The sequence below is a fragment of the Sciurus carolinensis genome, chromosome 17 (assembly GCF_902686445.1).
Source record: "Sciurus carolinensis chromosome 17, mSciCar1.2, whole genome shotgun sequence".
NCBI lineage: Eukaryota > Metazoa > Chordata > Mammalia > Rodentia > Sciuridae > Sciurus > Sciurus carolinensis.
The window spans coordinates 26,846,127-26,859,198 of NC_062229.1; the positions used below are offsets into that span (position 1 = coordinate 26,846,127).

Consider the following 13,072-nt stretch of genomic DNA (forward strand, 5'->3'; position numbering starts at 1 on the left):
GCACCCGTCCCACTCACCAAAGCCAAATCTGTCTCTGAAATGTGTCCAAAAAGCTATGTTCAACAATTATCAAAATATTTACTTTTATAATTTTTCTCATTTATGGACCAGTGTGATCAGTTAGTCTGGAAGAAAATTTTAAACATGGAGAGACTTATGTCACATGAAATTTTAAAAGCTTTTAAATTTCAACTTATACTATTATAGCTAAGTTTGAGAGAGTGCTTTATAAATACTTACAAGCAAAAAGAAATTATTAGGTTAAAATTCCTTGAAAGAAATAGAAAGAAAATATGATTTCAAAGAGGGGAAAAAAAGGAAAACAATTGAACTGTTAATTAAGAACATATTTATATATTTTTCAGATGGATTATTATAGATTTCACATCAGTATAGTGTCAAAAATCCTTCAAATGGCTTTAAAAGTGTGACTTCATAGTTTTTTGTTGATATTTACCATATACTAGAAAATACATTTTGCATCTATTTAATTTATGATGAAAATTTAGGTGTTCAGTCAGAATGGTGATCATCAAGAATACACAGAGTAATAAATGCTGGAGAGGATGTGAAGAGAAAGGAATGTTGTACACTGTTAGTGGGATTGCAAATTAATACAAGCACTGTGGAAATCAATATGGTGATTCCTCAAAAGACTAGGTGTGGAACCATACCGTGAGCTATAATACCACTTCCTGGTATTTATCCTGAAGAATTAAAGTCATCATACTGTAGTGATACATGCATACCTATGTTTAGAGCAGCACAATTCACAAGAGTCAAACTATGCAACTAGCCTCAGAGTCCATCAACAGATAAATAATGAAGAAAATGGGATATATATATATATATATATATATACACAATGGAATTTTATTCAGCCATAAAGAAAAAAAATGAACTTATGGCATTTTCAGGAAAATGGATGGAACTAGAAACCATTAAGTTAAGAGAAGTAAGCCAAACTCAGGTTAAGGGTTGTATGTTTTCCTGCATATGTGGAAGCTAGAGGAGGTAAAAGAAAAAGAAAGGTTGTTGTGGGGTGGCGGGGGGGTGTGGATCTCATGGAAATCAAAGGGAGATCAGTGGATAAAAGGAACCAGGGAGTGGGAGGAGGGGAGGGAGGGGGGGAGTGCCAGGGGGTGATATTGGCCAGATAACATTGTTATATTACACATTGTGTCATGTACGAACATGTACATCATTATGTACAACTATAATGCACCAATTTAAAAAATGAAAAGAGGAAGGGGAAAAAACCTGTCTTGAAAAAAATTTCAGGTGTTGATTTAAAATTGTGTGGGAGGGCACATGTTTTAGCTTTTTCATTACTGTGTAAAAGACTAACAACAATTTTAGAGGAGGGCTCATGGTTTAAGAGGTCTCAGTCCATAGCATCTGGCTTCATTCCTCAGGGTTCAAGGTGAGGAAGAACATCATGACCGAAGAGTATGGTGGAGGGAAGTAGCTCGCATGGATCACGAAGCAGAGAGACTCCACTTGCCAGATAGAAATTATATACCCCCCAACCCCACCCCCAGTGCCCACCTCCTCCAGCCACACCCTACCCACCTTCAGTTACTACTCAGTTAATCCCATCAAGGAATTAATTTGCTTTTTAGGTCAAGCCTTCGTTAACCTAATCATTTCACATCTTAATGTTCTTGCATTGCCTCACGCATGAGCTTTTGGGGAATACCTAATATCGAAACCGTAACAGCACAATCCATTTAAAAATTTTAGAATATGTAAGCAAAAAAAAAAAAAAAAAAACCAAAAGCAAACTTAAAGCACTATCTCTGAGAGGGTTTTGGTTAATCATGTTTCTCCATTGATTATATTTCTGGTGATGTTTGTAGATTATGGCAGGCAACTTCCTGGCTGGTGTGCTGGTGTGTACATATCTAATTCAATGTTAAGACAAAATCTTGCTTTGGGTTAATAAAACTTTCCCCTCATTCAGGATTTCATGTTACCACAGCTTTGTCTAAAAAACAAAGATTTTTTTATTGATCTCAGTTATGATTAACATGCTTCAAGGTCATTAAATATATGACCAGCAGGGCTGTTGTTTTCCGCTGGGGGTCAGGTGGTGTGTTTCCTATGGCCATGACTGAGTGACATCTCCAGTCAGGTCAGCTCTGAGACTCCTTCAGAAGCACTCTTCGTGACAGTGGACAAGCCCTAACTCAAAAGAAAAGTTTATTTACACTCATCTTCATTGACAAATGAAAACTGGCCAAAAAATTCTACCTCATGTTACTTAAAAGGAAGAAAAAAATCTAAGAGATTTTAAATCTCTATGGAGTTTTTTCCCTCCTGAGACATAGATGTGATTCTCTGATTAACAGTCTCTTGCAAGAAAAGGTGATTTGGATGCTGATATTGCTGTTATGTTTTGGAGGGACAGAGTTATCTAATGGGCTTTGACTCAGCGTTATTTACCACATGCCTTCAAAGAGGACATCCCTGGCTTCCTATAAAGATGATTTTTTTCCCCCAGTACTGAAGGGGGAAAATGTTCTACCACCACGTCACACCCCAGCCTCAAGGTGGTTTTTAAATTCTCTTTGCCAAAGAGAGGGCAGGAGGCCATGGTGAGCACTGCGGTCAGGATCTCTGGGGGTCTTCTAAACCCAGGAGGACCATTCCTCCCTTCCCGTCTCCACTGCCTGTTTTTCTTTTCTTTTAATTATCAATCTGCAAATCAAAGGCTGGACAGATGATCTAGTAGCAGTTGCTTCTTTCTTGCTGACCAAGGCTTTGCCACACAACTGACACTGCCGCATGGACTTACCAGTTTGTGCTGCTATCAGGGAGGGACAAAGATTTTCATCACATTTCCTATGTAGTCTCACAGCCCAGGAGGTCCAGAGGACCAGAAGGTCACCACCTTGTGCTTTTCAAAGATTGAGGCTAATTGGCAAGGCCTTTGGTTTACCTGCTGAACTGGTGCCATTTCTAGGATGTAGATTTTTTTTCTCCTTTATCTTTCCTCTGACATTTTGCCATCTGCTTTGTAACTAAGTGTAGCCTCCACTCACTGGGCTGCTTCCCTGTGCCAAAAGCAGGGTCAGCTTCTACTGGGTCCCCTGGTCAGTTTCTGGGCCCAGTAAAAAATAGAGTAACTATGAAAACATATATATTTAAGAGTACATCTCATTAATATCTATCCAGTCCCTGGACTCTCTCACTGTTAAGTACTAGAAATTGATAGTATCCTGTCAATAGAAATTGTTATTACTTATGAATAATTATTGTGTTGTATTTAATTTATATTTGAATTGCTAGTTTTCAACTCAGTTCCTATTTTATGGACAAAGTATGATTGAGAAATTTAAATCATTATACAGTTCTTAAATAAGGCTGTTGATGTTGTTTGTGTTGATACTGAGGATTGAACCCAGGGTTTTGTGCATATTAGGCAAGTGCTCTATCACTGAGCTACATTCCCAGCCCTTTTTAAATTTTTTTTAACTTTGAGACAGGGTCTCATTAAGTTCCTGAGGCTGGCTCTGAACTTGTGATTCTCCTCCATCAACTCCCAAGTTGCTGGGATTACAGGCGTGCACCACTGAGCCTGCCAAGGCTGTGCATTTTAAATGTAAAACTTTTGAAAAACACATGTACCTGGACTCTATGCCCTGAACACTCTCTGGTTCCCTAAATCTAAGGTGAGGCCCAAGGACCTATGTTTTAAGAGCCCTACCCCTCTTACTGCACCCCTCCCCCAAACTCCAACCAAAAAGTTCAGAGCATGGACAGGTGAGTGTGTGAACAAGAATGTTCCAGGCCAGGTTCACAAAACCTCTCTTTCTTTTTTTTTTTTTTTTTTTTTTTTTTTGCTTTATAAATCAAAGACTCATCCCATGGTCTTAGAAAGACCCAGAAATCAACCTTTTAACCAATGCATCAAGTGACTCTGAGGCAGAAGCTCATGTGGAGAAGTGCTCCGTGGAGTCAGCTATTTCTCTAGCCATGGGAGGGGTGGCAATGAAAGCCGCAGAGAGCATGGAAGGAAATGTCCTGCAAACAGAGCTTTTTCAGTATCAAATAGGAAACTGCGGTGTTTCCAAATATATAGGCAAATTAGATACATTTAAAGGTGAGAGGCCAACTGAGGAAAGTAAAACAGTTTGCTTTGCAAAGGGCATCTTCAGATGATTAGGCTTCAGGAGGTTGAGACCTTTAAGAAGAATTCTAGATGGTAAATACCATCCTAGTGATGCCCTTTTATTTCTATTCAAATTGCTTTATTCAGCTCTCAGTCACTTTAAGATCCAATTAAAAATAGAAAGGAGTCTTATCCAGGAACCATTTGATAACTCGATGGCCTGGAGCACAAGGACACAATATCCCAGAACTGTCACCACTTAACTGGCCCCCGGGCAACCAGCCCTCCCTGAGCCAGGGAGCACCCAGCCAGGGATCAGGGTCAGCTGCCTGGAGCCTCTAAGAAAGGTAACAGCCTCAGGAGTCAACTAAAAGAACAAGATGGAAGACCTTAAAAGGACATCACTATGCTTATCGTGCCTGCAGAAGCCTCAAGTCAAGCGTAGGACCCCAGGTCTCTTCAAATGCTCTGTTGGGCAGGGGAGCAGTGCAGAGGTAGTGTACTTGTGAGGCCCTGAGTTCGGTCCCCAGCACAAGGAAGAAAAAAGTGTCTTTATGTTCTAGGGTTAAATGTTTTAATCATTTTCCCAACATTTCCTAAGAGCTTCTGGACTTTTCTTTCCCTGCTTCGTACTCTCAAATCATGATAGATATATGAGCATTTTTAAATTTTTAATGGAAAGTGTAAGATTTCACAGCCTAGGATGAGGGTGCTAAAGCTTTTAACTTGGGTAGGCAATCACCTAACAATCTGACTACATGCACTTCACATTGAAATGTTTATGGTAGGCTATATGAGGGCTCTGTGCTATCCGATCAATCTTTCTGGAGATCTAAATCTTCTAAAAACTTAAGTTTAAAAAATATGAACTTTTGAATCTAAATACAGAGTTGACCTCTAAGAAAGCCAGTGTCCAGCAATGCCAGAGCCACAGACCTTGGGGCTGGGATGGTCCTTTTCTCAGGGCCTAAAGTCAGGTCCAGGTCCAGTAGCCTGGAGGTAAAGGGAAGCTGTAATTGACAGTTTTCAGAGTTTGGGTGGCCATCTGAGCCAGCACCCCCACCCCACTCCCACTTCTTCTGTACCAGCATCTTGTTCACAGCCCTCTCTGCAGCCACTGAGCAAGGGACATGATCTTTCTGTGTTACATTCTCCCTAACACTCAAATGGGGCCAAGGAAAATGGTGCCTGTCACGTAAGGTCAGAGTAAGGCTGGAATGTGACAGTATAAGGCACACATGGGGGGTGGGGGGGTGGGGAATACTGAGAGAGGAAGAAGACACCTCATGTGGGCACTCAATCACTTGGGGGACCCACAAAGAGTTCTAGCATAGAGTGGCACCCTAATGCCAGATCTGGGTGATGAGTCAGAATTGCGTCTCTGCAGAAGTCCTGTTTTTGTGACCATCATACAGCTGGGCCATAATAACAGCCAAGAGGGAGTAGGAGAGGGCAGGGGTAACTGGCGCATCGAGGCTGAGAATGTGAGCCAAGCGCTGTTCTAAATGTCTGCGCATGCCTGTGACCCCTCAGAGCTGTTCTCAGGGTGGGGCCTATTGGCCATTCTCAGCCGTTCTTCACACAGTAGATCTCTCTCCAGCTGTTGCTGATAGCCTTCTTTTTTTTTTTTTTTTTTTTTATTGTAAACAAATGGGATACATGTTGTTTCTCTGTCTGTACATGGCGTAAAGGCATACCATTTGTGTAATCATAAATTTACATAGGGTAATGTTGTTTGATTCATTCTGCCATTTTTTCCCTTCCCCCCACCCCTCCCACCCCTCCCCTCCATCTATACAGTCCTTCCTTCCTCCATTCCTGCCCCCCTCCCTAAACCCAACTCCAACCCCAACACTAACCCTTCCCACCCCCCATTATGTGTCATCATCCACTTATTAGCGATATCATTCTTCCTTTGGTTTTTTGAGATTGGCTTATCTCACTTAGCATGATATTCTCCAGTTTCATCCATTTGCCTGCAAATGCCATAATTTTATCATTCTTTATGGCTGAGTAATATTCCATTATATATATATACCACATTTTCTTTATCCATTCATCAATTGAAGGACATCTAGGTTGGTTCCACAATCTGGCTATTGTGAACTGAGCAGCTATGAACATTGATGTGGCTGTATCTCTGTAATATGCTGATTTTAAGTCCTTTGGGTATAGGCCAAGGAGTGGGATAGCTGGGTCAAATGGTGGTTCCATTCCAAGCTTTCTGAGGAATCTCCACACTGCTTTCCAGAGTGGCTGCACTAATTTGCAGCCCCACCAGCAATGTAAGAGTGTACCTTTCTCCCCACATCCTCGCCAGCACCTGTTGTTGCTTGTATTCTTGATAATCGCCATTCTAATTGGGGTGAGATGGAATCTTAGGGTGGTTTTGATTTGCATTTCTCTTATTACTAGAGATGTTGAACATTTTTCCATATGTTTGTTGATTGCTTGTAGATCTTCTTCTGTAAAGTGTCTATTCATTTCTTTAGCCCATTTGTCAATTGGATTATTTACATTCTTGGTGTAGAGTTTTTTGAGTTCTTTATAGATTCTGGAGATTAGCGCTCTATCTGAAGTATGATTGGCAAAGATTTTCTCCCACTCTGTAGGCTCTTTCTTCGCATTGCTGATAGTTTCCTTTGCTGAGAGAAAACTTTTTAGTTTGAATCTATCCCAGTTATTGATTCTTGCTTTTCTTTCTTGTGCTATGGGAGTCCTGTTGAGGAAGTCTGGTCCTAAGCCGACATGTTGAAGCTCTGGACCTACTTTTTCTTCTATAAGATGCAAGGTCTCTGGTCTGATTCCGAGGTCCTTGATCCATTTTGAGTTTAGTTTCGTGCATGGTGAGAGATATGGGTTTAGTTTCATTCTGTTGCATATGGATTTCCAATTCTCCCAGCACCATTTATTGAAGAGGCTATCTTTTCTCCATTGCATATTTTTGGCCCCTTTGTCTAGTATGAGAAAATTGTATTTATTTGGGTTTGTGTCCGTGTCCTCTATTCTGTACCATTGATCCACCTTTCTATTTTGGTACCAATACCATGCCGTTTTTGTTACTATTGCTTTGTAGTAGAGTTGAAGATCTGGTATTGCGATACCCCCTGCTTCACTCTTTCTGCCAAGGATTGCTTTAGCTATTCTGGGTTTTTTATTCTTCCAGATGAATTTCATAATTGCTTGCTCTATTTCTGTAAGGTACATCATTGGGATTTTCATTGGAATTGCATTGAATCTGTATAGTACTTTTGGTAGTATGGCCATTTTGACAATATTAATTCTTCCTATCCAAGAACATGGGAGATCTTTCCATCTTCTAAGGTGTTCTTTAATTTCTTTCTTTAGTGTTCTGTAGTTCTCATTGTAGAGGTCTTTCACCTCTTTTGTGAGATTGATTCCCAAATACTTTATTTTTTTCGAAGCTATTGTGAATGGGGTAGTTTTCCTAATTTCTCTTTCTGAAGATTCATCACTTATGTATAAAAATGCCTTAGATTTATGTGCATTGATCTTATATCCCGCTACTTTACTGAATTCACTTATGAGATCTAAAAGTTTTCTGGTGGAATTTCCAGTTTCCTCTAAATATATAATCATGTCATCAGCAAACAGGGATAGTTTGAGTTCTTCTTTTCCTATTCGTATCCCTTTAATTTCTTTGGTCTGTCTAATTGCTCTGGCTAGAGTTTCAAGGACGATATTGAATAGAAGTGGTGAAAGAGGGCATCCCTGCCTTGTTCCAGTTTTTAGAGGGAATGCTTTCAGTTTTTCACCATTTAGAATGATATTAGCCATGGGTTTAGCGTAGATGGCCTTTACAATGTTAAGGAATGTTCCCACTATCCCTATTTTTTCTAGTGTTTTGAGCATGAAGGGGTGCTGTATTTTATCAAATGCTTTTTCTGCATCTATCGAAATAATCATGTGATTCTTGATTTTAAGTCTATTGATATGGTGAATTACATTTATTGATTTCCTGATGTTGAACCAACCTTGCATCCCTGGGATGAAACCCACTTGATCATGGTGCACTATCTTTTTAATATGTTTTTGTATGCGATTTGCTAAAATTTTGTTTAGAATTTTTGCGTCGATGTTCATTAAGGATATTGGTCTGAAATTTTCTTTCCTTGATGTGTCTCTGTCTTGTTTAGGAATCAGGGTAATCTTGGCTTCATAGAATGAGTTTGGGAGAGTTCCCTCCTCTTCTATTTTCTGGAATACTTTGAGAAGTATTGAAATGAGCTCTTCTTTAAAAGTTTTGTAGAACTCGGCTGAGAACCCATCTGGTCCTGGACTTTTCTTTGTTGGAAGGCTTTTGATGACTTCTTCTATTTCATTACTTGAAATTGGTCTATTTAAATTGTGTATGTCCTCCTCGTTCAGTTTAGGCAATTCATATGTCTCTAGAAACCTGTTGATGTCTTCGAAATTTTCTATTTTGTTGGAGTATAGATTTTGAAAATAGCTTCTAATTATGTTTTGTATTTCAGTCGTGTCTGTTGTGATATTTCCTTGTTCATTCCGAATTTTAGTGATTTGGGTTTTCTCTCGTCTTCTCTTTGTTAGTGTGGCTAAAGGTTTATCAATTTTGTTTATTTTTTCGAAGAACCAACTATTTATTTTGTCAATTTTTTGTATTGTTTCTTTTGTTTCAATTTCGTTGATTTCAGCTCTCAGTTTAACTATTTCCTGTCTTCTACTACTTTTGGTGTTGGTCTGTTCTTCTTTTTCTAGGGCTTTGAGCTGTAGTGTTAGGTCATTTATTTTTTGAGTTTTACTTCTTTTATTAAATGCGCTCCATGAAATAAATCTTCCTCTAAGTACTGCTTTCATAGTGTCCCAGAGATTTTGATATGATGTTTCTTTGTTCTCGTTTACCTCTAAGAATTTTTTAATTTCCTTCCTAATATCTTCTGTTATCCATTCATCATATAGTAGCATATTGTTTAATCTCCAGGTGTTGGAGTAGTTTCTGTTTTTTATTCTTTCATTAATTTGTAACTTCAATCCATTATGATCTGATAGAATACAAGGTAGTGTCTCTATCTTCTTGTATTTGCTGACATTAGCTTTGTGGCATAATATATGGTCTATTTTAGAGAAGGATCCATGTGCTGCTGAGAAGAAAGTGTATTCGCTCTTGGTTGGATGGTATATTCTATAAATGTCTGTTAAGTCTAAATTATTGATTGTGTTATTGAGATCTATGGTTTCTTTGTTCAATTTTTGTTTGGAAGATCTGTCCAGTGGTGAAAGAGGCGTGTTAAAATCACCTAGTATTATTGTGTTATGGTCTATTTGGTTTCTAAAATTGAGAAGGATTTGTTTAACATACATGGATGAGCCACTGTTTGGGGCATAGATGTTTATGATTGTTATATCTTGCTGATTTATGCTTCCCTTAAGCAGTATGAAATGTCCTTCTTTATCCCTTCTGACTAACATTGGTTTGAAGTCCACATTATCTGAAATGAGGATGGATACTCCAGCTTTTTTGCTGAGTCCATGTGCATGGTATGTTTTTCCCCATCCTTTCACCTTTAGTCTATGGGTATCTCTTTCTATGAGGTGAGTCTCTTGCAGGCAACATATTGTTGGATCTTTCTTTTTAATCCAATCTGCCAGTCTGTGTCTTTTGATTGATGAATTCAGGCCATTAACATTCAGGGTTATTATTGAGATATGATTTGTATTCCCAGTCATTTGGTTCATATTTAAAATTTTTGACACATCTTGGTTCCTCCTTTATTTGACAGTTCCTTTAGGATAATTCCTCCCTTTGCTGATTTGCTTCTTTGTTTTTTATCTCTTCCTCATGAAATATTTTGCTGAGAATGTTCTGTAATGCTGGCTTTCTTTTTGTAAATTCTTTTAGCTTTTGTTTATCATGGAATGATTTTATTTCATCGTCAAATTTGAAGGTAAGTTTTGCTGGGTATAAGATTCTTGGTTGGCATCCATTTTCTTTCAGAGCTTGAAAAATGTTGTTCCAGGCCCTTCTAGCTTTTAGGGTCTGGATTGAAAAATCTGCTGATATCCGTATTGGCTTCCCCCTGAATGTAATTTGGTTCTTTTCTCTCACAGCCTTTAAAATTCTGTCTTTATTTTGTATGTTCGGTATTTTCATTATAATGTGCCTTGGTGTGGGTCTGTTGTAATTTTGTGTATTTGGAGTCCTATAAGCCTCTTGGACTTGATTTTCCATTTCATTCTTCAGATTTGGGAAATTTTCTGATATTATTTCTTCAAATAGATTGTTCATTCCTTTGATTTGTTTCTCTAAGCCTTCCTCAATCCCAATAATTCTCAAATTTGGCCTTTTCATGATATCCCATAGTTCTTGGAGATTCTGTTCATGATTTCTCACCATCTTCTCTGTTTGTTCAACTTTTGTTTTCGAGGTTAAATATTTTGTCTTCAATATCTGAAGTTCTGTCTTCCAGCTGTTCTATCCTATTGGTTATGCTTTCTATGGAGTTCTTAATTTGGTTTATTGTTTCCTTCATTTCAAGGATTTCTGTTTGGTTTTTTTTCAATATCTCTAACTCTTTATTGAAATGATCTTTTGCTTCCTGAATTTGCTCTGTTAACTGTCGATTGGTGCGATCGTTCAATGCCTGCATTTGCTCTTTCATCTCATCGTTTGCTTCCCTAATCATCTTAATTATGTACATTCTGAACTCCCTTTCTGTCATTTCTTCTGCCATGCTGTCGTTGGATTTTATTGATGTAACATCTAGATTTGTTTGGGGCATTTTCTTCCCTTGTTTTCTCATATTGTTCAGGAGTCAGTGGGTTATTAAGATATTGCAGATTTCCTCTATCAACTTGTAATGTCCCTGAAGATTGCTAGTATATCCCCTCTTATCCTTCAGTAGCCTGAATTCTTGGAGGAGGTTGATAATGCAGAGCTCCACGAAGAAGCTGCCTCTCTAGGGGTGGTGACCCTCAGCTGGCGTATATTCCCTGCTAGTGGGCAGAGGTGCCTTCACTTGTTGACCAATGATCATCCAATGGGGAACTAGACTGCGGGCTGAGGCAAGGCCTGTTTGTGCCTGTGTCTCTGGTTTTACCGTCCCTGTGGGAAAACCTTCCCCGGCCGGGAAGACTCACTCAGTGGGGACATCTCGCTGGCCAGTTGCCCTCCTAGAGGTTCCCCTCAATCTACAACTACCACCTGGGCTGGGCTGTCTTCCTCTGCAACGATCCCAGGGGCCCGGACCTACGTCCTGGGCCTGGGAGCCTCACCCTTCGCAGGCGAGTCTCCTTAGGCTGCCTCTCCCAGAGAATCTGCCCGCCGCCCTGGAAACTTTGCTCCGCCCGTAGGCGTGTCTCTGTGCGGCTCTTCCAGCAAGAAGCCACCTAGCTCCTGGGACCCTGCTCTGCACCAATCGCCTGGCTATGCAGTCCCTCCTCTGAGCCACCACCTGGAGCCCCGTACAATAGCTCCGAGACCCAGAGACCTGCCACACACCTCCTCCTCCGGACAGCCGCCCGGTTTCCGACACAGTCACTAGGAGTCCAAACAACTTACTTCGGGTCTCCTCCTCCCGCCAACCACCCGTAGCCCTAGGCAGTCACTTCAAGTCCAAGTGACCCGCCCTGTTCCTCCTCCTCCTCCTTGGGGTAGCCCCCCGGGTGTTCAGGAGCGGTGGCTCCCAGACCAAGTGACTCACCACGCTCCTCCTCCAGGCAGGCCACCGGTGTTCAGGAGCAGTCGCTTTTAGTCCAATCAACTCACCACTCGGCTCCTCCTCTGGCAACCACCTGTGGCTCTGATGCAGTCACTCCTAGACCAAGCATCCCACCGCTCTCCTCCTCCAGGCAGGCCACCAGTGTTCTGGAGCAGTTGTTCTGAGATCAAACAGCTCGCCATGCAGCTCCTCCTCTGGCAACTGCCTGTGGCTCTGATGCAGTCACTCTTAGGTCAAGCAACCCACCGCGCTCCTCCTCTTCCTCCGGGCAACCCCCCGGTGTTCAGAAGCACTCATTCTGGGTCTAAACAGCTCGCCACGCAGCTCCTCCTCAGGCAGCTGCCCGGAGCCCCAGTGGTTGCTCGAGTCCAAGCGCTGTGCTGAGCCGCCTCCTCTACGATGATCCCAGTTGTCCGTGTTTACCGCTCCAGCGGGGGGAGGGGCGTCTCGCCGAGCAACTCCACTCACAAATTCCCTGCGTTCCGGGGCTACTGCCCCATCTGGGACGCCTCCCCAACAGGAGAGACTCACCCGGCGGCTTTGAGTTGGTCCCAAGTCTCTCACTATCTCCTCTTTTGAATCTTGCGTCCTGGAGCAACGTGAAATGCAGCCGCCCTCTAGTCCGCCATCTTGGCCCACCCGCTGATAGCCTTCTTTAAGGTGATTGATGCTCTAACAAATATTGGCTCCTGTCCACCTCTTTTTAGCCTTCTCTCTTGCCATTCTTCCTCTCACTTTTGGGTCTGGTAGGATGCCCAAGCACCCCTGTTTCTTGTAACTCTGACTGCCCTTGGACCTGCCTCTGTGGTCAGCCTCCCCTCTGGTGTGATGCAGAACCTGCCCCATTTCTGAGCATGGTCCACTGTGTATGGTTCTGCTCCCATCTCCCATTTGAGTTGTGACATCCCCACCGCCCAGGCCATGCCTGGCACAGCCCAAGGCCTGGTGCCCAGTAAGCTCTCTATAAATCTTAGCTTAATCAAGGGAGGTTGTTGACTCATACATAGTTCAGAAACCAGTGTATTAAGTAAATGACAAATGATGTCCTTGGACAAAAAGAGAAGAGTGTTAGAATAGATGCTCTAGCAAAAATGGAAGTCAGGTGTGTGCCTTTCTGTGGTCACTGGGAAAGAGAATGCTTTCTGAGGAATTCTACAGGAGCACCCGCAGACCCCATGCCCGGTCTTGACCGAGTTCAAGTACTTTTTTTTTTTTTTTTTTTTTAATTAAAAAGAGTGACCGTGGTTGACATCAGTAA

General features: G+C 41.4%; 1 protein-coding gene across 1 annotated transcript in view; it reads left to right on the plus strand.

Annotated features, from left to right (window-relative positions):
• Positions 1-13,072, plus strand: part of Ano10 (anoctamin 10) — a 192,703-nt gene that overhangs the window by 135,206 nt on the left and 44,425 nt on the right. The gene's annotated exons all lie outside the window — the stretch shown is intronic.